At 47.0% G+C, this 23,003-nt stretch overlaps 1 pseudogene; it reads left to right on the plus strand.

Annotated features, from left to right (window-relative positions):
* Positions 1-12,969: 12,969 nt before the first annotated feature.
* Positions 12,970-13,767, plus strand: LOC127318447 (osmotin-like protein; annotated as a pseudogene).
* The last annotated feature ends 9,236 nt before the right edge of the window (positions 13,768-23,003 follow it).

Consider the following 23,003-nt stretch of genomic DNA (forward strand, 5'->3'; position numbering starts at 1 on the left):
AACAAGGGCTTTGGTTTTTTGCCCCAAATGGCTTTTGCACCGGATTTGGCATGAACCGGTGCTAAAAGGGGTCATTAGCACCGGTTCGTGGTGCGCAGCCGGCCGAGAGACCTTTTGCACCGGTTCGTGTTACGAACCGGTGCAAATGAGGTATCTTTTGCACCGGTTCGTAACACAAACCGGTGCAAAAGGTTCGTCGCCAGGCACGTGTCAGCCGAGGAACCTTTAGCACCGGTTCGTGTTACGAACCGGTGCAAAAGATAGACCATTTGCACCGGTTCGTAACACGAACCGGTGCTAAAGGTCCCCAGCCCTATTTCAGCTCAGCTACCCGGCCAAACAGCCCACTCACTTCATTTTTGCTAGGAGAAGGTGTGTGTGTTGAGTGCTACCTTGTATTTCTTTGGCATGCACACAAGGTGCTCGATGAAATGTCTGAGAGAATGATTTCGCTTGATTTTACACAAAATAAAAATGAGATGAGGTGCCGGAGCGACACTTAAGCTTTCTCCTCTTTCTTTCCCTCCTCGATCAAGGTTAAACAACTTTACCCTTTCATTTGTACGGTGCTAATATCCACTATATATATTATGATGTTTTGTAATGGTTTTTTGATAAACTTAATATTTGATGTAGATGAACCGGCGACAATGGATGTACGTTGACCGACGTCTGCCCGAGTTCACTTCGGGCCTGAAAGAATTTTTCCGTGTGGCTGAGGAAAACCCACAGGCGGATGGTTATATGTGTTGTCCATGTGTTGATTGCCGGAACTTAAAGCAATACCCTAAATGGCAAGTCATTCACTCCCACCTGCTTTGGAAAGGTTTCATGCCCAGCTATAATTGTTGGACCAAGCATGGAGAAAGAGGGGTTATGATGGAAGACGACGACGAAGAAGAAGAGGATGATGATATGTACCCTAACTACAGTGATACTGCAACAGGGCATGATGAAGATGAGGAGGCAGGTGGAGGTGATCAAGATGAAGAGGCATCAGATGAGCCCGTTGATGATGATCTTCGTCGGGCCATCGCTGATGCACACAGAGATGCAGAAACTGAAAACGAGAAGCGAAAGTTAAAGGGCATGTTAGATGATCACAAAAAGAAGTTATACCCAAATTGCGAAGATGGCAACACAAAGCTCGGTGCCACACTGGAGTTGCTGCAATGGAAGGCAGAGGCTGGTATATGTGACAAGCCATTTGAGAAGTTGCGAAAATAATGAAGAGGAGGTTTCCAAAGGATAACGAATTGCATGACAAAGACGTACGAAGCAAAGAAGGTTCTCTCGCCCTCTAGGATTAGAGGTGCTGAACATACATGCATGCATTAATGACCGCATCCTCTACCGCGCCGAGTACGAAAATTTGGAAAAATGCCCGGTATGCAATGCACTACGGTATAAGATCAAAGCGAGATGACCCTGGTGATGTTGAGGGCGAGCCCCCTAGGAAGAGGGTTCCTGCCAAGGTTATGTGGTATGCTCCTATAATGCCACGGTTGAAACGTCTGTTCATAAATAAAGAGCATGCCAGGTTGTTGCGATGGCACAAAGAAGACCGTAAGAAAGACGAGAAGCTGAGACACCCCGCTGATGGGTCGCAGTGGAGGAAAATCGATAGAGAGTTCCCGGACTTTGCAGATGACGCGAGGAACTTAAGGTTTGGTCTAAGTACAGATGGAATGAATCCTTTTGGGGAGCAGAGCTGCAGTCATAGCACCTGGCCTGTAACTCTATGTATCTATAACCTTCCGCCTTAGTTGTGCATGAAGCGGAAGTTCATTATGATGCCAGTGCTCATCCAAGGCCCAAAGCAACCCGGCAACGACATTGATGTTTACCTACGGCCATTATTTGAAGAACTCTTACAGTTGTGGAGCAAACCAGGTGTACTTGCATGGGATGAGTACAAACAGGAGTCATTCAACCTACGAGCGTTGCTTTTCCTGACCATCAATGATTGGCCTGCTCTTAGTAACCTTTCAGGACAGACAAACAAGGGATACAATGCATGCACGCACTGCTTAGATGAGACCGAAGGTGCTTATTTGAAGAAATGTAAGAAGGTTGTGTACCTGGGGCATCGTCGATTTCTTCCAAAGAGGCACCCCATCAGAAAGAAAGGCAATCATTTCGGAGGTGAGGCAGATCACCGGGAGAAGCCTGAACTCCGTACCGGTGATGCTTTACTTGATATGGTCAAGGACATAAAAGTAATATTTGGAAAGGGTCCTGGCGGCCAATCTGTTCCCAAAAAAAGGCTTCGAAGAAAAAATCTGTTCCCAAAGACGTTGTTACCGGACACGCACCCATGTGGAAGAAAAAATCTATATTTTGGGATCTACCCTATTGGAAAGTCCTAGAGGTCCGCTCTTCAATCGACGTGATGCATGTGACGAAAAATCTTTGCGTGAACCTGCTAGGCTTCTTAGGCGTGTATGGGCAGACAAAAGATACACCAGAAGCAAGGGAGGACCAGTATCATATGAAAGTCCCAAAGAACAAGCAAGAACAGAATTACAAGACGGATACAGGGAGTCGCTTAAGTCCTGGCAGCTACGCTCTTACCAAAGCAGAGAAGGAAATCTTTTTTGAAGTCCTTTACCGTATCAAGGTGCCGTCTGGATTCTCATCAAATATAAAGGGAATTATAAATATGGCGGAGAAAAAATTCCAAAACCTGAATTCGCATGACTGCCACATTATTATGACGCAGCTGCTTCCGGTTGCACTGAGGGGGCTTCTGCCAGAAAATGTTCGAATACCCATTGTGAAGCTATGTGCATTCCTTAATGCAATATCTCAGAAGGTAATCGATCCAGCTAGTCTTCCAAGGTTACAGAAGGATGTGGTGCAATGTCTTGTTAGCTTTGAGTTGGTGTTTCCACCATCTTTCTTCAATATTATGACACATCTCCTGGTTCACCTTGTCGAAGAGATTGCCATCCTCGGTCCTGTCTTTCTACACAATATGTTCCCCTTCGAGAGGTTCATGGGGGTCTTAAAGAAATATGTTCATTACCGTGCTAGGCCAGAAGGAAGCATCTCCAAGGGCTATGGAACAGAGGAGGTCATCGAGTTCTGTGTTGACTTTATTCCTGACCTTAAGTCGATTGGTGTTCCTGAATCGCGACATGAGGGGCGACTAAGTGGAAAAGGCACGCTAGGAAGGAAATCAATGATATGAGGGACGACATTTCTTTCACTCAAGCACACTACACAGTTCTACAAAGTTCCACCTTGGTGGCCCCGTATATCACTGATCACAAGAATATTGTACGCTCCGAATATCCGGGGCAGTCTGAAGACTGGATAACACATAAACATATGCAGACATTCGGCGGTTGGCTCCGAACACATCTCATTAATAACAACGCTATTGAAGATCAGTTGTACTTGTAGGCCGGGTCACCATCTTCGACTATGCTGACTTTCCAGGGGTACGAGATAAATGGAAATACCTTCTACACGTTCGCCCAAGATAAAAAGAGCACCAACCAAAACAGTGGTGTCCGCATTGATGCAACAAACACTAACAGTGGGGAAAAGGACACATATTATGGTTACATAGAGGAGATATGGGAACTTGACTATGGACCTTCTTTTAAGATCCCTTTGTTTCGGTGCAAATGGTTCAAGCTTGATGGAAAAGGGGTAAAGGTAGACCAGCTGTACGGAATAACAACAGTGGATCTCAACAATCTTGGTTACAGAGACGAACCATTCGTCCTAGCCAATGATGTGGCTCAGGTTTTCTATGTGAAGGACATGTCCTCCGCATCAAGAAAAGAAAACAGAAGGAAACGAGCTCATCCGATGAGCCAAAGTGTCACATAGTTCTTTCAGGGAAAAGAACCATCGTGGGAGTCGAGGACAAGACAGACATGTCAGAAGATTATAATAAGTTTGCTGAAATTCCGCCCTTCACAGTGAACATTGATCCAACCATCGCGTTAAATGCTGAAGATACTCCATGGTTACGGTCGAAGCGATCATAATGTATTAATTATTATCTTGTACCTTGATGAGCTCATATTGTGAAGCGTTTGTTGTGATATGTATCAGTAACATTGGTTGTTTGAACTAATCCACCATCTTTAGCACCGTTTTAAGCCAGGAACCGGGATAAAAGGGGTATATAATCAAATCCACCATCTTTAGCACCGGTTCAAGCCAGGAACCGGGATAAAAGGGATATATAATCAAATCCACCATCTTTAGCACCGGTTCAAGCCAGGAACCGGGATAAAAGGGGTATATAATCTAATCCACCATCTTTAGCACCGGTTCAAGCCAGGAACCGGAATAAAAGGGGTATATAATCTAATCCACCATCTTTAGCACCGGTTCAAGCCAGGAACCGGGATACAAGGGGTATATAAACCAAAGACAATGACTTTATTGAAATTTAACAAGATACGTTAACTAAACTTAAACTAAAACAACGACAACGACTTTATTGAAATTTAACATTAACTAAATTTAAACTAAAATAATAACAACTTCTACTAGTTCTTCCGCGCATCCGTTGCTGCCCTCCTGGCTGCCGCCTCCTGCCGCAGCTCCTCCTCACGACGACGCTTATACATCTCCTCACTATCCAGATCCGCCACACGCGGCCGCTTATGCAGCTCCTGGAGACTCTGCCTCTCAAATGCTTCTATGGTAGCTGCTAGCGCCGCCTCCTCCCACTCCTCTATCTCTGCGAGCTACGGGTCCACCTCATCCGCTGCTGCCCTCCTGGCTGTCGCCTCCTGCCGTAGCTGCTGCTGCAGCTCCTCCCACTCCTCTATCTCCGCGAGCTGCGGGTCCACCTCCACCGGCGGCGGCTGCGGCTTTGGGGGCATTGTGCAATGGGCTAGGGTTCGGCGATGAGTGAAATGGGAGAGACGGGGGCGTACTATTTATAGAGGGTGTGTAGGCGGGGAATCTCCGTGCTGCGCGTCGTGGCGGGAAAATATCCCGCGCGGCGTCGTGGCGGGAAAATATCCCGCCTGCCGTCGCGTGGCGCGGAAAGTATCCCGCGTGGCGTCGTGGCGGGAAAATGTCCCACGCGGCGTCATGGCGGGAACATATCCCGCGTGGCGTCGTGGCGGAAACCCGCGCAGCGTTGTGGCGGGAACACGATCCCACGCGAAAGAGAGAAAAAAGGCGGGAAGAAAGCAAAAAATTTCAGCCGAAATTTCGCCCTTTTGCACCGGTTCGTGGCTGGAACCGGTGCAAAAGGGTCTTTTGCACCGGTTCCAGCCACGAACCGGTGCAAAAGGGCCTCCCCTTAAAACTGCCCGCGCGCCCCTCTTCCTCCTCAGATCGAAAGCGCGCGAGGAGAAAAAACACGCCGGCAGGCTGCCAAAATTCACCACGCGGCGCCGCCGTCCGCCGCCGCCGCCTCCTCCCGCGCCCTCTCCGCCGCGCGTGCGCCGCCGCCTCTCCTCCTCCTCTCGCGTCCGCGCGGCCGCCGCCGCCGCCCGACCACCTCCGCCCGCGCCGCCGGCCGGCCCCTCCGCCTGCGCCGCTTGCCCCCTCCGCTCGCGCCGCCGGCTGCCGCGCGCCGGCCGCCCGGCCGCCGTGCCGCTCGAGCCAGAGGTGAGGCGCCGCGCGCCCGCCCCCTGCCTTTTTTTTGTTTTAGTTAGTTTATATTTAGTTAGGAATTTGTATTTGGAAATTTTAGTTAGGAAATTTGAATATGTAGGTTTATTTAGATGGAAAATTTAGTTAGAAAATTAGTTAGATTTTAAATAGTATGTGTTAGAAAAAAGTTACTTTGATTAGTATGTGTTAGATGGAATATGTAACTACTTTATTTAGATGTGTTAGAAAAAATTTAGATGGAATATGTAAGTACTTTATTAATTAGTATGTGTTAGAAAAAATTTAATTACTTTGATTCATATTCATAAGTACTTTATTAGTATGTGTTAGAAAAAATTAGTAAGTACTTTATTAGTATATGTTAGACAAATGTAGTAATATTTGTTACTAAGATATATATTCATAAGTAATTTATTCAAATTCAATATTATACTTGTTAGTTTGCATACGATGCCGCGCCCGCCGCGTCCTGGAGCTAGGACAATTTTAGAGGAGTTGCGGCAGTTGGGGGCAGTTCGGGACTGGGCTCCGCCGGGGTGGCACTGGGAGGTGTTATCTTCCGGGGCGCGCACCTTGGTGCGGAATCCGGGTCCCGTCGTCGACCCGGATATTCTCTGGTGGAGGTCTTATGGGCCACGTTCGTTTCAGAGGGAGCCGGCCCCGCCGGAGGTGGTAGCTCAGCGCATTGCAGCGGAGGACGAGCACGTTCGCCGTTACATGTATGCGTTAGACACCATGTACTATAGGACCGGATGGTCAGTTATGCAGGGATCTCATGTTAGCTATGCTCCCATTACTGTTCCGTGGCTTTGGGTGTTCACCCGGCGCGGCTCAGGACCCGGTCGGCGCCGTTGAGAGGTTGTAGTGTGATGTATTAGGGACCGATCGAGCTATATGTGTAACTCAGATCTTTGATTATGTATTGAGCATTATCCTTAATTTGCACTTATATATATGTGTAACTCTAATATTTGATCATTTATTTATATCATTATCTTGGTTAATTACTGCTTCGTTAGCATTAGAATAACTTGTAAGTCTTTGCAGAAACTATGGAACGAGACCTAGAAAAAGAATTCCTCGTCGAGGAGATTATCCGTGATGATGAGGATATCACCTCTCTTTACCTAAACCAATCTGGCGAGGGAGACGAGCGAACCCGTGGAGACGCCTCCGGTGAGGAAGATGAGCAAGACAACCGTGGAGACGGCTCCGGTGAGGGAGAAGGTGACGACTGCGAGGGAGAAGCTCGCGACGCCGAGGTGTATATATATTAATTAACCAAGCCTCCAGATTTGTGCATATACATGTATTAACGTTGTTTCTTCTTTTAGACCTCCCGATCAACAAACTCTACTGGCAGAACTAAACGAGGCGCGGCCAGAAGGATGGAAGACCATGAAAGGTGCACCATCACGGAAATCGCGATAGATGGCGAACCGATTTCTCCCAAGGCTCACGCAAAAAAGTTTGTAAGTCAATGCGGAGTTATTGTTAGGGACACCGTCCCGATCACCACTCAAGAATGGAAGAAACCTGGAAAAGGGGACGAAGGAGTTACTTATGTCGACACGAGATTAAAAAGTCTGATGTTTAGGAAACTGCTGGTAAATTTCACCTTTCCGGAGCCAACTGACTCTGATAGTGAGAATGACAGGCCAGACCCTGAGGATCCCGAGCTGAATAGTGTACAGCGAAGAGTTAAGAAGTGGGCTCTTAAGAAGATGGCAGTATAGTTCAACGACTACAAGAAGAAATTGGACAGCTTCTTTGTCAAGAAAGGGAAGACTCCTGATTTCAATGGCCCCTATGAGAAGATAAAAGACCACTGGGAGGAATTTGTGAAGTTAAAGAAATCGGACAAGGCAAAGAAAAGGTCAGACACCAATACGAAAAATGCTTCTAATAAGATGTACTTCCATACCATGGGGCGAGGAGGCTACAAGGCTGGCAGGCCTAAGTGGGAGAAATGGGAGAACGAGCTAATTAAAAAGGGGATCCAGCCAGAGGTACTGAAATGGAACCAGCGGTCAAGGGATTGGTTTTACGCGCATGGGGGCACGTTGGACGCACAAGGGTTTTGCATATATACACAAAGACATAAGGAAAACCCACTTCCCATCGAAGCCTTTAGAAATGTTGCAAAGGAAGTTGAAGAGGGGAAGTTTCGTCCCGAAAGAGAGAAGGACCAGCTCACACGCGCCCTTGGGATCCTGAACACTCAGGACGAACACGAACCACATCAGGTGGCAAGCCGTGGTGTATTGGGTTTCCTGCAGAAACGAAGAAATATCCCGATAGAAGCCGTCAGAGGCAAAAGGATGTGGTTCACGAACGCGTTGCTAAGCTAGAGGAGCAAGTGAGGATGATAATGTCAGGCTCAGTCACAGTCACCCAACCTCAACCTAATCCGCAGATAGAAGAAGTTGCATTCGATGCTACCGGCCAGGGATCTCAGCGGAAAAGCAGCGTGGCTTCCACGGAGCTGCCTGGTGATGATGCACATGTGGATCCGCAGATGGTTCCTCCCTCCCCTCTGGATCCGCAGATGGATCTTGATCTCTACCCTGTGGACTTTATCACAGAGTCTACACCTTGTGAGCTACATTTCCAAACGATGGGATACTTAACGCTCAAGGTGGCGGTCGGCTATGTCTTACCGCCAGTACCTGATCAAAGATACCACTTCAATCCGGTTCCACCTGGCTACGCTGTTGCCGGGGTGGATCAAGTTATGGATGGGTATGGGCCGCTGAGGCTTGACCACCCTGCCGGTGAAGGTGATTTGCTAGAGCTGGGAGAAGCCAAGAACACTACAGTTCTATGGCGAAAGGAATTCATTGTGATTCCGGGTTGGAAGGCGCCAACAAGGTCTCCACCGAGGCAGCATTCTCCACCGATGCAGCCGTCTCCAGTGCGTGAGCCTTCCCCGCCGGCGCGTGAGCCTTCCCCGCCGGCGCGTGAGCCTTCTCCGCCGCCGCGTGAGCCTTCTCCGCCGCCGCAGCCCAAGTCTAAGAGCAAAAGGCGGACCGCTACGACACTGAGTAGTACCAAATCACCGAGACGCAAACAAGAGCCCCTCCCAAGAGTGCCTAAGGTTCCTCCCAAGAGACCTTATGACTATACAGTTGAGGAAAATGCCAAGATCGTAGCTGAACAGCACAAGCAACAAATGTTGAAACTGAAAAAGCCCCAGCTTGAGCCGGAGCCAGCTATATCTCTGGAAAAGAAGTTGAAACTGCTGAAGAACCTTCATCAACCTGAGCCAAGTCTTTCATCGAACTATGACCGGTCTATTCGCAAGTCAAATGTGTTAGCAAGAGATCGGTGGGAAAAAAGTAAGGTAGAAGGGAAACCAGTTCCCCTACTTGGAACCCAGAAAAACTCGTGCCCCCCGCTCCAAGTGTATCCCGATGTCCTATCGTGCCTTGATCCGCAGATGGTAAAACTATACAAAGATGAGGCAGATGCGGCCGGTATGAGTATTCCTGAGTACTTAAGCCGCATCGATGCAGAATTCTTGTTCAAGGGTGATGATGTCCAAATAGCATACCAGTACAAGTACGGGCAACCTCTTGTCAGAGCTGAGGAGTTGCCTAATCTATCAACACAACTGCGAAGACTGCATAATTGGTACATGGATGCATGTAAGGATGGTAAGAACTGGATCATGGTGGCAATCACAGATGAGCACTACGGGCGAAATGACGTGATGAACATCGAATTTTGTGAATTATTTCAGTTATTCAACCAAGACGCCCTCGACAAATCTCTGCTGAGTGCCTACTGTCTGTAAGTATTATTTATGTAATTAAGTCTCTACCGCGGCTCGTCCATTGCATGCATATAACCATACTCTCACTGTACTATGCAGAATGAAGATCCGCGAATGCCGCAAGGGGCAAATCTATGATCTTGGGTTCGTTGACCCATATACCGTGAATGGGTATACTGTCGACCACTCTCCCAAGGACACGGAGAATAACTTGGTATATGTCTTAAGGAAAAACTCATACAAAAGGGCAATACTATTTCCTTACAACTTCGCGTGAGTGTTACTGTCTTCGCACATTAAATCTTTTTCGCTTACTCCATGTGTTAAGTGTAATTGATGAGTTATGCATATATATGTGTGTCCGCAGGTTTCACTATATCCTGCTAGTCATTGAACCCGACACCGGGATAGTAGAAGTCATGGACTCGAAGAGTAAACCCCTTGAGGCGTGGGGGGACATGGCTGATATCCTCCTCAAGGCTTGGAAACGGTTCACCAACAAGTCTCCGGGTTTAAAGAATAAAGAACTTCGAATAAAACATGTACCGGTAAGTACTACTGGCTAGGCCGCGCATCTCTTTGATTCTAGTTTCAATACCATTATTATCATCCTTGATTATATATATATTATTTTGATTGAACTTTGTTCTCGTAAAGTGCTTGAGGCAAGAGGACGGGAATAATTTATGCGGGTTCTACGTTTGCGAGTTCATCCGTCAGAATACCCACCATAAGAGGGACATTTTGGAACAACTTGATGTAAGTAAACAACATTCATGGCTTTATTTTATCACCTTCTGTTTCATTCACATACACACACATATATATATATTGACCACCGTACCTTCTTTAAATTATTAGATCCAACGGTTGCGGAACGGTCTTCTAGCAACCGAGCGTGTACGAGCAATTCAAGAAGAGCTGGCGGGATTCTTACTTGAGCAAGTCATAGCTCCAGACGGAGAACACTATGTGGCCGACATCCAATATCAAATTTGATGTAGACATATATATATATATATGCATGAACGTGTGTCACTTTGATCGATATATGTAATATAATGGTTTCCTATATATATATATTTGAATTGTCTGCATTAATATTATACCGTATTTCGAATCGGGCAGAGTCTGTGCCGCGGCAGCGTTTTAGTGCAATTCCCTGCCGCGGCAGAGTCTGCCGCGGCAGGGAATGGCACTAAAATGCTGCCGCGGCCCAACCCTTTTGCACCGGTTCGTATTACGAACCGGTGCAAAAGCTCCCCCGCCGAGCGCCCCACAGCCGGCCACGTGGAGACCCCTTTAGCACCGGTTCGTAAGACAACCGGTGCAAAAGGGGGGGGGCCTTTTGCACCGAATGGCTTGCACCGGTTGGCCATCCGGTACATATGGCCTTTAAAAACCGGTGCAAAAGGCCATGTTTCCACTAGTGTACTTTAGCGAAAATGAAGCACTCAGACATTAGAATGAGCGACAACACCGCCCCAGGTGATACGCTTGAACGGGACAAGAGGCGGCCATGAGATAGCCTCGACCGATCGAGCGGTTCATTACTTCCGTACGGAGATGCACGATTGACTCGCGAGTTTGGTAACATCGTAAACCTTGTTGAAAAATCGCTAAAAGACTAAACTACCCTCTTAACTGGATGATGGTCAGATTTAAGTGGCACTCCCACCCTTGTTATGGAGTACCAGATCGAAAAGTTCTTCTGCCACGTTTCTATATTAATTTTTGTAATAATCATATCTACAAGTTCATTTTAAAAAAAAAAATCCGAACTTTGTTAACGATATATCTCACAAGCATGCAAAGATCGCAATGCGAAATCCTTTTGTTGTGGGCTACATAAAAATGGCGAAATCTGATATTTTCAAGAGATTTGAAAATGTGATACTTAGATCCACACTTTTGCTATTCCGTATAGCCCAAAATAGACATTATTTGTAATTGATAGTTTTCATGTTTGTGGGATACATCACTGACTACATCCTAACATTTTCAGTAATTTTTGAAACTCAAAACATATGACGTTTGATTTTGTAAAAAGAAAACAGGATCACTCTCACCAGTGCGTCTTGTTCATTTTCGCTTTTGACCGTCCAAGTTCTTCTTCCTCGTACATTTCTCACTTTTGTAACCGCGGTGGGTTAAAAGTCTCAACGTGATACCAGTGCCTCTTCTCCTTTTAAGATCATTAGCAAGATGCTTGCTCGGAGTGATTTTGGACGGGATTTAAAAAACATGGTAGAGGTTAAAAGTGATGAATTGTGGTCACGTTATGTTGAGGTATTTAACGGTGTAAATTTTATTTTGTGCTTACTTTTGCAAGAGATACATACAAGAAACTGAAGGTGCTAGAAAAGAAAACTAGCTCTAAAAATTAGACGGAAAAGAAAAGAAAAGGCCCTGGACATAGCTGTGAGGTAAAATAGACAAAGACTACCGTTCTTCCCTACACTTCTCTCCTGCTCAGGTATATAGTTCCTTTGTTCGGGATTATAAGGCCAGAGCATATCCCTAGGTCATAAATTTAACCAATGTAATCCAAGGTATATATTTTAAAATATATAATGATATAATTTTTATTTTTTAATATTCATATTATGTTGGTCAAATCGACGATCTAGGTATATGTGTCGGTCTTATGATCCCGAACGGAGGTAGTATCTCCTATGTTTCTTTTTTCGTTTCCTTTTCTTTTTCGTTTATGTTTTTGGAGGGGTTGCCTGTTTGCTAAATCAAAATCAGTCTCTGACCTGACTTTTCTTCTTGACGATAGAGGAGCCGGTTCCGGCTTATGGGGGCTAGTTTCCTTTTCTTTTCCGTGTACTTTTTGAAGGGGAGTTATCCATTTGCTGAAGCAAAGACTTAGCTTCTTGATGTTAGAGCAGCCGGTTCCGCACCCAATACGTGGCTTTGCATCTTGAAGCTCATGTAACCTGCAGAAAGAAACAAATGCATCGGCTCGACAAGGAAGCATGCTACATTCGCTAGAATAGAAGCCACTCGCCATGACGGGTTTATCACGGAACCAATCTGGAAGGAATACTGCTGAAAAAAAAAAAACAGTCTGATGTCCTTGGTAGCTAAGAACTCCAAGAATCTAACGCGCGTATATCAGTTCTCATCGGATCGGTACTATTGATGTTGCAGATGGGAATGCATGAGCGAAACTGAAGCCTCTGGGAAGTTAACGCAGGAACATAAATCCAACAGTACACAGAATTAAGTCTTCCCACGCAGTGAATTCAGTCAAACCGATCGATGCCGCACGAATGATCGACCAGATCATATGCTCCTGGGCTCCTGGCCGTCGTAGCGAGGATGGATGCTCTTATGGAGGAGAATTCACTGCAGAAATAATGAGCGACACAGTGACCGAAAGACTTGGTCAATCGAGGAGCTTTGGCATGCTACTCAGTCAGGAGGGTTTGTTATGATCCTGTTCGGGTGAATTTTTCCACTAAATCATGTGTTTGTTTGGGTGGTCGTGAAGAGCGTGCACGAAAGCTTAAGACAGCTCGTGCTCCTCCACTCGCCTATATAAACCAGCCTGCACCAGCGTCTAGAACCCACAACCAGTTCACAACCCAAGAACCAAGCTTCACCAGGCTATGGCTGCCATGGCCGAGCGCCTCGTGCTCGCCTTCCTGATTGCGGCCGCCGCCGTTCTGACCACGGTATCGGCGGTGGACACCAAGCTGACCCGGCCTGCAGAACCTCTGCCCGTTCACCGTGTACCCCCTGGTCACCTCCAACGATGGCTTCCCCTCAATCGCCGGCAACACTATTCAGCTCGACGCCAACGGCCTCGTCTCCTTCCCCTTCCCGCCCACCTTCTGGGCTGGGCGCGTGGTGGCGCGCACCCTCTGCACGTCGCCGACGAGCTGCGAGACGGGGACGGCGCCGCCGATGACGGTGGTGCAGCTGGTCGTGCACTCCACAGAGGCCGGGCCCGGGGAGGACCTCGCCGCGTACAGCGTGAGCCTCAAGGACGGGTTCAACGTGGGGGCGGTGGTGACCCCGCAGTTCATCGGCGGCGGGCAGTGCCCGGTGCTGGGCTGCCCAGTCAACCTGAACGACGGCTGCCCCGTGGAGCAGCGCGTCATCGGCAAGGGCGGCGGCGTGGTGGCGTGCAAGGGGGACTACGTCTACTTCAAGCAGCGGTGCCCGCTGACGCGGGTGAGCGGGGGCGACGTGGAGCCCGTGCCGCAGAAGTGCCTCGCGCCCCGGGAGCTCAAGGTCATCTTCTGCCAGAACACCATCTGACCATCGTCGGCGCCGCCTCCGTCAAGACGGAGCTCCTACGCCGTCGGCGACAACTATATGGTCATTACTCACTATTAGCGTGCCGTTGTTGTGAATGAGAATAAATGGGTCTTTGATTCACATACTAACTACCTATGTTCCCTAAAAGGATGTCATACGTTTATCTAAAATTAGATTTAGTATCAAGATACATTCGAAAAACAAATTTACAACATCTTTTTACGGAGGGAAGGAGAACACAGGATGTCAAAAACCAAAAGGATCCTAATACTGACCATAAAAAAAGGATCCTAATAAAGATGATCAAATCAAAGTCAAACCACGGGCAAAATTAAACTTAACAATTTCTCCTCAAAATAGACTTTTCGTCACGCTTTATAAATAACAACAACATCATACAACCATTCAGATAAAATAAATATTGGTGCAACAACACAGACATGCCCGACATAAAAGTAAAGCGATACAAAGAAAGACCAACGCGGAAAGACATACATGTAGACCCTCAACCGACGCGTCCTTCGAAGTTGTCCCACCACTAAAAGCACCAAAGGTCGTTGAGTATCAAGGCACCATTTTCAAGAAGGGATGCGACGCGAACACACAGTTGCTGCCCCCGGCCAGCGAACTAGTCCTACGGTTTCCCCCGATACTCATCGGGGAGTAGGGATGGTTCGCCTCGACGCCCTACAAGTAGCCACGGCAACACCTGCATGCACCACTGCGTCGGTGCCGGACACGACGGCAAGGCTTTCTCCCGAACCGTATCAAACCACAGGCCCAAACGATTGTGACCCAAGAGCACCCAGAGGTCGGACGTGCAAACGGATCGGTACGATAACAGCAGGGCGGCAGGTAGGCCGAGTGCATCATGGCCCACGTAGCCCGTGCCCAAAGGCCCGTAAAGCGGCCACCAGATCCTAGCCCGCCTAGCCTAGATCTAGCCCGCAAGCGCCCTACGCCGCCACCTCCACCTCACCAGAACCCGGCCACCTTGCACACACGATCGTCCCCTCATGACCGTCCTTGCCACCCACGAGCTCGCGCATCAATAGACGTAGGATCCCAACGCCTTCGCCATGTTGTCGACGCCGCTTAGATGTCACAGACATGCTACCGCCAGCAGATCCGGGCCCACCTGGCATAGATCCGCCCTGCAGGAGCCACTCCAACAACCTTCGAGCAACATCAGCTGCCATATCCTCCCCTCCTTCTCGAACAAGAACCGGCGAACGACACCGTCGGACGCCACCATCGCTCCCGGCGGAAAAGCCATGCTTGGCCACGCCCTCTCGCATCGGTGAGGGATGGGGGAGGGAGAGAAGGGTTCGAGGACGGCGGGATCTAGGGTTTCCCCCTGTCTCCACGCGGGGATGACAGGGAGGGAGCACTACTCGTCAAAAAGTTCACAATTGAATCTTACCATGCGACCCTTGTCTCTTTTTTCGTGCCAAATAATTCTAAAAAAGAGGATTACTGGCTTCTCTGGTCAAAGGACATATATAGGTTGATGGTCACTTGCCAGAACCCTCATTCAGGACGTCATTCCACTATTCAATGGTGGTATCGAGCTAGACTAACGCCGACTGTACAGCACACCACTGGATATTACATCGTACAAGGAACCTCCTGAGCTCAGCTCCTCCGCTGGATGCGTTCCCCGCCGCCGACCTTCCTCCGCTCCTCCTCCACCGCCGCCACCTTCCAGGCCCTCCAAAGCGCGGCGGAGGGTGCGGATGACGTCTCCAAGCAGTTCACGCGGGGGGGGGGGGGGGGGGTCGACCTCTCGGGGCCCCATTCGGCCTCGCGAGGATCCACGAGGGGCCAGCGCGTTGGAGCTAGACCTCCACGACAAGCTGGTCTGCCGCTTCTACCTCATCTACCTCCTTCAAGCCTCGTCGGAGGAACGCGACACCATGTGCGAGCCCATTGGGTGGCGGCCTCCGCTTCCTCGAGATCTCCCGAGGCAGATCTGGTATCTGGAAGCGCGGGTGGCGGCCGGCGATCGAGGTGGTGGGATTCCGCCACCCTGAGCCTCCCGACAGTGAAGCGCCGCCCTGCTCCGATTCTGGGCCAGGCGGAGGATGGGGATATGGAGCACCATGCCCTGTTCATCGGTGGGATCGAACCAGGTGCGGGTTCCCAGACGAGCCCGTGCAATGTTTGGTCGCGGACGGAGTGTCGGCGGAGTGGATCCGCTACCCCACCTTCACCGACCAGTCGCGCCTCCTTGGTTTCTACCCCTCCCTCGCTCGGAAGCTCCCCAATCGCACCACATCGCTCGCCGTGGCTGGAGAATTTGCTCAGACCGCTCCGCCGTGCCGCTCGCCGTCTGACGCTGGCGTTCACAGTTCATGGAGGCGCGGATGAGGCAGGCAGCTGCAAGGCCACGTCCACCTCTGGCTTCGTCGGCAACCCTGAACCTCTGTTCTCCGCCTCAGCCTCTGCTTGAGATTTGGATTGGATCAGGCCGCCGAACTCCCAGGAAGGCGAGAGGAGACTTACATCAGATAATCAGGTACATTGGTTCATTGACTCATTCTTCTCTGAAGCTGGGTCAGACTGTGGGATCAGAGCGCAGGAGATTCAAGCGCAAGCTAAGGTCCGTGGTAGATTTCTCTTCGGGTCCAAACACTGTCCCTCTATTTCCTCAACCGCAGTCGACGTTGATTTTGGGGACAAATGCAGTTGGGCTCCTTTCAAAGTTGGCTCCATCACCATCAGTGACACCGCAGGAATTGCGACTGAAGCTACCTCCGTCTTTAGATCTCCTGGGAGAGTCCTCGATTTTCAGCTTCAGGGACGTGATTGCTGCGGCAACACTGGTTGCAATGAAAGAGGGATCGACCAACATTGGGAGGAAGATCGCAGAAAATCTGGATTCAGGAAGCGAAGCAGGCAGGTCTTGACAGTTTCTCAGGCTTGCTCTTGCTGCGCGGGAAGCAACGATAACTCAGTGAGTTCAAGGAAAGAAAGAAGGCTCACGTGTAAAGGTGTTAAAAGCGATAGCGACGCTGATAAGGCTTGGGGATATTTCTTTGGCAAATTTGGGATTCTGAAGATTGCTCCTCCACTAGGGTTTCTCCTCCTTCCTCTAAGGCGCCTCCACTATCCTTCCTTGTCTGGGTCAGAAGAGAGCTCGTCTTGAGGAGCTGTTTTGCTGTCTCCGACAGCTTCCCCGTCTCTGATGGAGATGATGTATCCCAACCAGCTCTACATATCTGTCTGAGTGACCATCCCTGGAATACCTTGCCAAACCTCTCTTTCTCTCAGGTTGCTGAGATCTGCAGCATGTCGGAGAAGGGCAGAGGCCGGGGGAAGAACAGGGGGGAGGTGGTAGAGGAGGACTCTGGCAACAACAGCAACCTCCTCCTCAGCAGATGCCACCGCCGACTCCCTACAATTTCGGGTTCCAACCTCAAATGGTTCCCCCTCAAGGTTTTGTTGGTGGCTTTCCTCCTTACCAGTTCCATCCACAGTGGCATCAGTTTGGTGGTGGTTTTCCTCCTCAGCAGGTTTACCCCAACCAATACCCTGGTGCATGGCAGCCTCCTGGCATGGCGCCTGTTCCATGGCCTCAGCAGCAACAGCAGCAGCAGGCTCCTCAAAAACAGAACAAGGATAACAAAGCTTAGAAACAGCCACAAAAAGATAAAGAGGTAGTCAAAGCTGCAGGATTTGATGGAAAATCTAAAGATGGAGCCTCTGTTACCTCCACTGGTTCTGGATCTACTGCTACTGGAAAGATGGAACAATATGCTGAAGTCATTTGCTACAACTGTGGTGAACCTGGGCATCACAAAGATGCTTTCCCTACTCCCAAGTCATGCTTCATCTGTGGTTCCCTGGAACATGAGGTGGATGCCTGTCCTGTTAAGAAACAACCTCAGCAGCTGGCCAAGTTTGTTGGGAGTGCTGCATCAGGCCTGGGTTTCTGTCACATTGAGCTAACCTTTTAGACCACAAATAACCCTGCTCCTGCTCATCACAATATAGCTCTGGTTTATATTGACCAAGGGGAAGTGTCCAAGAAGGAGCTTTATCAGGGGCTTGCAAAAATCTACAGAACAAATTGGCCTTGGCAGATTAGGATGCTTGATGAGTGGAACTAACTTGTGAAGTTTCTCCCACATCTCAATGTTGAAGAAATTGCTGGCTACCCAAGATTTGGTCTTCCCAAGGAAAATGTGTTTGTTAAGGTACATGTATGGAGTGGTGTGATGGACTACTATGCTGATTTAGAGGAGGTTTGGCTTCAAATTAGACGTCTCAACCAAGAATGGTGCAAATGGCCTATCCTCATGCAATCCGTGACATCTTTTGGCATCATGGTGGATGTAGATTGGCATGGAATGTTCAAGACTTTCTATGAAGTAGTCAGGGTTAAGATCAAGTGCAGAGACCATAGCAGGATCCCTGGATCTAGGATCTTTGAAGTGCAAGGTGTTCTTTTTCAAATGAGATTTGCTGTGGAAGGGCCAACTAGTGTTGTGAACCTTGAGGAAGGTGGAAATAACATCCATCCACCTCACCCTGACCCTGATAATGAAGATAAGGATCAAGGTCCTGAGGATGGAACTCTGAAGGAGAATGATGTTATGGACACTGGAAATCACTCAACCCCCTCAGCAGGTCAAACTTCTACTGGAGCCTCACGTGCAAACCTTGGTGCTCCAGCCACTGACAAGCAAAAAAGCACCTCTACTCTATCTGAGAAAGTGCATGAGATTGCTCAGTTCTACTTGAATCAAAAGGGGGATATCTCACCTGGACCTAGCAAGCTCAGTCCTATTCCTGACATGGTAGCTGCAAATGACAAGGTGATGGATTGGATAAATCAAACAACTCAGATTGACAACAGCTGCATCAATTTGCTTCAAGATATGGAGCTTGGTCAAGAGGAATATGACTTCTATGAAAGTCAAACACAAGACCTGTCTCAGGAGGAGCTTTCTGCTCACCTAGACTATGTGCCTCTCTCCAAACAAACCAATAAATGGGGACCTATAGCTGGCACAAGGCAGAGTTCAAGGCTCTTTAACAATGAAGGGAAATCTATGTTGCAGCTAGCTCAAGAACTGGCCCAGAAGAAAAACCTGGAAAAGGTGGTACCAGCCAGCTCAAGAGTAACAGGTAATCCCAGCTCTAATCCTTTTGAAGTTATTTCTCCTTACAATTTTATAGATATTGCCAATACTGTTGGTATTGACACGTCTCTAGTTATTAATGAACTTAAATCGCCTGTTGTTGATGATAACATTCCTGCAAAACTTTCTACTCCTGCTCACCTGAAGGGTCCTGACTATGATGAGGATTTCCCTGATGCTTTAGGTTGGTCTAGCATCAAGAAAAAAACTAGGCGGGGCAAGCACCCCATGACAGATAATTTTATATGATTATTTGTTCTGTAATCCTAGGGGAATTCAGGCCCCGGGAAGGAAAAGTACTTTGCTTGACCTATTCCAAAAACACAAGCCAAATATTGTAGGTTTCCAGGAAACAAAAAAAGAAGTCATTTCTGACAATTATCTTAACTCTCTAGTGGGTAACAAAATGTTTTGTTGGAACTCGCTCCCAGCCATTGGCTCTGCAGGAGGCATATGTGTTGGAGTGGATTCTGATCTCTTTGATGTTATTAGCTGGGATATTAGGTGCTTTTCAGTCTCAGTTGTGCTTAAAATTAAAGCTTCTGGTATTATCTTTAGAGTTGTTACTGTCTATGGTTCCTCCTATGAGGACAAAAAAGAGGCTTTTATTTCTGAATTGCACAGCCTCTGTTTAGATTTTAATGGCCACTCTATCATTGGTGGTGACTTCAACCTAGTTAGATTCCAGGGAGATAAAAGTAATGGAGTCATTGACCATAGATGGATTGATAAGTTTAATGCTTGGGTGGAGATTTGGAGTCTCATGGAAGTTAAGCTAGGGAATAGAAGATTTACTTGGGCTAATAATCAGGAGAATCTGATCATGTCCAATATTAATAGAGTCTTCTGTAACACTGAGCTTGATCAGATTTTTCCCTTAGCTTGCATTAGAGCTCTCCCCGGAATGGGGAGTGATCACACACCAATTCTGTGGGAATCTGGTGGTGATAGTATTCCAAGAGCCCCCCTCTACAGATTTGAGAAATGGTGGCTCATGAGAGAAGAGTTTAAAAACCTAGCTAGGCAGAATTGGGCTCTTCATGTTAGAGGAAGCACTTCAATTGATGTCTGGCAGGAAAAATTTAGGAGGTTTAGGAAATGGTCAAAAGGCTGGAGCAAAAATATAGAGTCATAGCTCAGGACCTTGAAAAAAGACTTGATGGAAGAATATGACTTCCTAGATATTAAGTCTGAATCTGAGGAGCTTTCACATGAAGAACTCCTTAGGTTAAAAATCATTTATGCTGAAATGCACAATCTTTGGTTGAAGGAAGAAGTTAAAGCTAAACAAAGATCTAGAGATAGGGACATTAAGGAAGGAGATAGGAACACAGCTTACTTTCATTCTGTTGCTAACCAGAGGAGGAGGAAGATGGTAGTTCATTCCCTGGATGGTCCCGATGGGCCCATCACAGAGGAGGCAGACATGCTTGAACTAGCTACCTCCTTCTACAAGGACCTCTTTAAAAAAGAAGTGCCTTCTGGTTATAGGTTAGCTGAGGATTTCTACTCCTCTGAGGAATGCGTTACTGCTGAGCAGAATAGAGGTCTAGAGGCCCCATTTACAGAGGAAGAGGTCAAGAAAGCTATTTTTGACTCATACTCTGATGGAGCCCCTGGTCCAGATGGTTTACCTTTTATTTTCTATCAGCATTTTTGGAACATGTTAAAAGATGACCTCATGGCTATGTTTAAAGATTTTCATGAGGGTAAACTAGATCTATTTAGACTCAATTTTGCCATTTTAACTTTGATCCCAAAAGAACCTGAAGCTAGTAGCATGAAGAAGTTCAGGCCTATTAGTCTCTTGAATTGTTGTTTTAAAATCTTTACTAAAGTTTTAACCAATAGGCTTGCTCTCATCATGGGCATCATTACATCTATTAACCAATCTGCATTCATCAAAGGTAGATTTATACTGGAAAGTGTAGTGACTGCCCATGAAGTCCTTCATTCTATAGTACATGAAAGAAAAGAAGGGCTGGTCCTTATGCTGGATTATAAAAAAGCTTTTGATAAAGTTGACATTGACTTTCTTTTAGATGTTCTTCTTAAGAGAGGCTTCTTCCCTAAAGTTCTAGCCTGGATTAAAGCTATTACTACTCAAGGCTCTGTTGGAGTCAAACTAAACAATGTTGTTGGAAATTTCTTTGTCACGGGCAAAGGGCTGAGACAGGGAGATCCCCTCTCCCCCCTTCTTTTTAATCTAGTAGTAGATGTTCTAACTAGAATGCTGATTAAAGCATCCAATGCAAACCTCATTAGAGGTCTTTGCTCAAATCTCTGCCCTGGAGGAATTATTTGCCTCCAGTATGCAGATGACACTATTCTTTTCTCTGAAAAAAATCCTATTCTAGCATCAAACCTTAAGGTGGTGCTCACTTGTTTTGAACAAGTATCAGGGATGAGGATTAACTATGAGAAGAGTGAGCTTATATCTCTAGGTGTTAGTGAGGAAGAGGTAAACTCTTAGACTAGTCACAATGCATAGTATCATATAGAAGTATCATGCGTATGATACTACTAGATGTTACTATCTCCACAATGCATGGTATCATATACTAGTATCATAGTCTCCATATATTAATTGTTTTGTAGAATCTCAATGTAAATATGTGTACAAGATTTACTTGACATTAATTTTTCTAGTAGTATGTGCTATGATACAGTATCTACCTATGATACTAGTACCCTCTCTCTCATCCTTAATTGCACTGCCACATCAGCATTTTGCATGCATGGAATGCATGATACTACCTATGATACTCCCATTGTGGCTAGTCTTACATTGACATCCTGGGATGTGCCCTAGGCAAATTCCCTATCAAATATCTAGGTATACCCTTGCACTACAGTAAGCTTAGAAGAGAAGATATCCAGCCCCTAATAGATAAAATTCTAAAAAGGATTGCTGGCTGGAGAGGGAAATTACTCTCTTATGTTGCCAGACTAACTCTTATTAAAGCATGTCTGGCTAGTATCCCTATTTATCTTTTTTTTTAAAAATTCCCAAGTGGGCCCTGGATCTTATTAATACCCAGATGGCCAATTGTTTGTGGAATGATTTTAAAGGACACAGGAAGCTCCATCTAGCTAACTGGAAATTAGTCTGCAAAAAGAAAGAGTTTGGTGGGTTAGGGATTCCTGACTTGGCCAATGTTAACCTTTGTCTCCTGAGTTCCTGGATAAAAAGATATTCTTTAGATGATGGGAAAATTTGGAAGACTTTAGTAGATGCCAAATATGACACACATAACCCTAACATCTTCTGTAGCTCTACATCTCGTGTCTACCAATTTTGGAAAGGGGTGATGTGGGCTGCAGAAAGTGTCAAGTTTGGTTATAAATGGAAAGTTGGAGATGGGACCAAAATTAGGTTTGGGAAGATACCTGGTTTGGTACCTCCCCTCTGGCTGTTCAGTTCTTTGACCTCTTTGTGGTTTGTAATGAACAAAATAAAACCATCTCCCAGGTCTGGGATGGAAGTACCCTTATGCTTACATTTAGAAGAAATTTTCCTCCTGCTCTTATGCAAAATAGCAGGAACTTGAAGAGATTGCATTTAGCATTACCCTTTCAGATGAATGTGACTCCTTAATCTGGAAATATGAATCTTCCGGGGTTTACTCTTCCAGTTCTTTATATGCTATCATCAATTTTGGTGGTGTGATGCCAGTTTACATTCCAGCTGTTTGGAACTTAATAGTGCCTCCCAGAGTTCATATTTTTCTGTGGCTTCTCTCTCATAACAAGCTCATGACTAGAGATAATCTACTTAAGAGAAATATGAATAAACCTGTGTGTTGTGTTTTCTGCTCTGAAAATGAAAGCATTGATCATCTCTTTTTCCAATGCATTGTGGCAAAGCAAATTTGGAAATTCATAGCCAACTTTTTCAACATTCAAATTGGCCATGACTATATTTCTATTGCTAGATTCTGGGTTGCAAACAAAAAACACCCAGTTTTAAATTCTATCTGTGCTGCCACTCTTTGGTGCATTTGGAAATTCCGCAATGATATGATCTTTAATGGGCAATCATGACTTAATTTGCACCAGATTCTTCGGATGATCCCTTTGTCAGTCAGGCGATGGAAGATCATCTTCAAGGATCCCATGCTTCCCCTCGTCGACCACTTATGCGAGCTTGCACTGAAGGAAATTTCGACGAACTTCCGCATCGAGGGGGGCTAACTGATGCCCGCTCCCGC

Source organism: Lolium perenne, chromosome 7, assembly GCF_019359855.2.
Source record: "Lolium perenne isolate Kyuss_39 chromosome 7, Kyuss_2.0, whole genome shotgun sequence".
Lineage (NCBI taxonomy): Eukaryota > Viridiplantae > Streptophyta > Magnoliopsida > Poales > Poaceae > Lolium > Lolium perenne.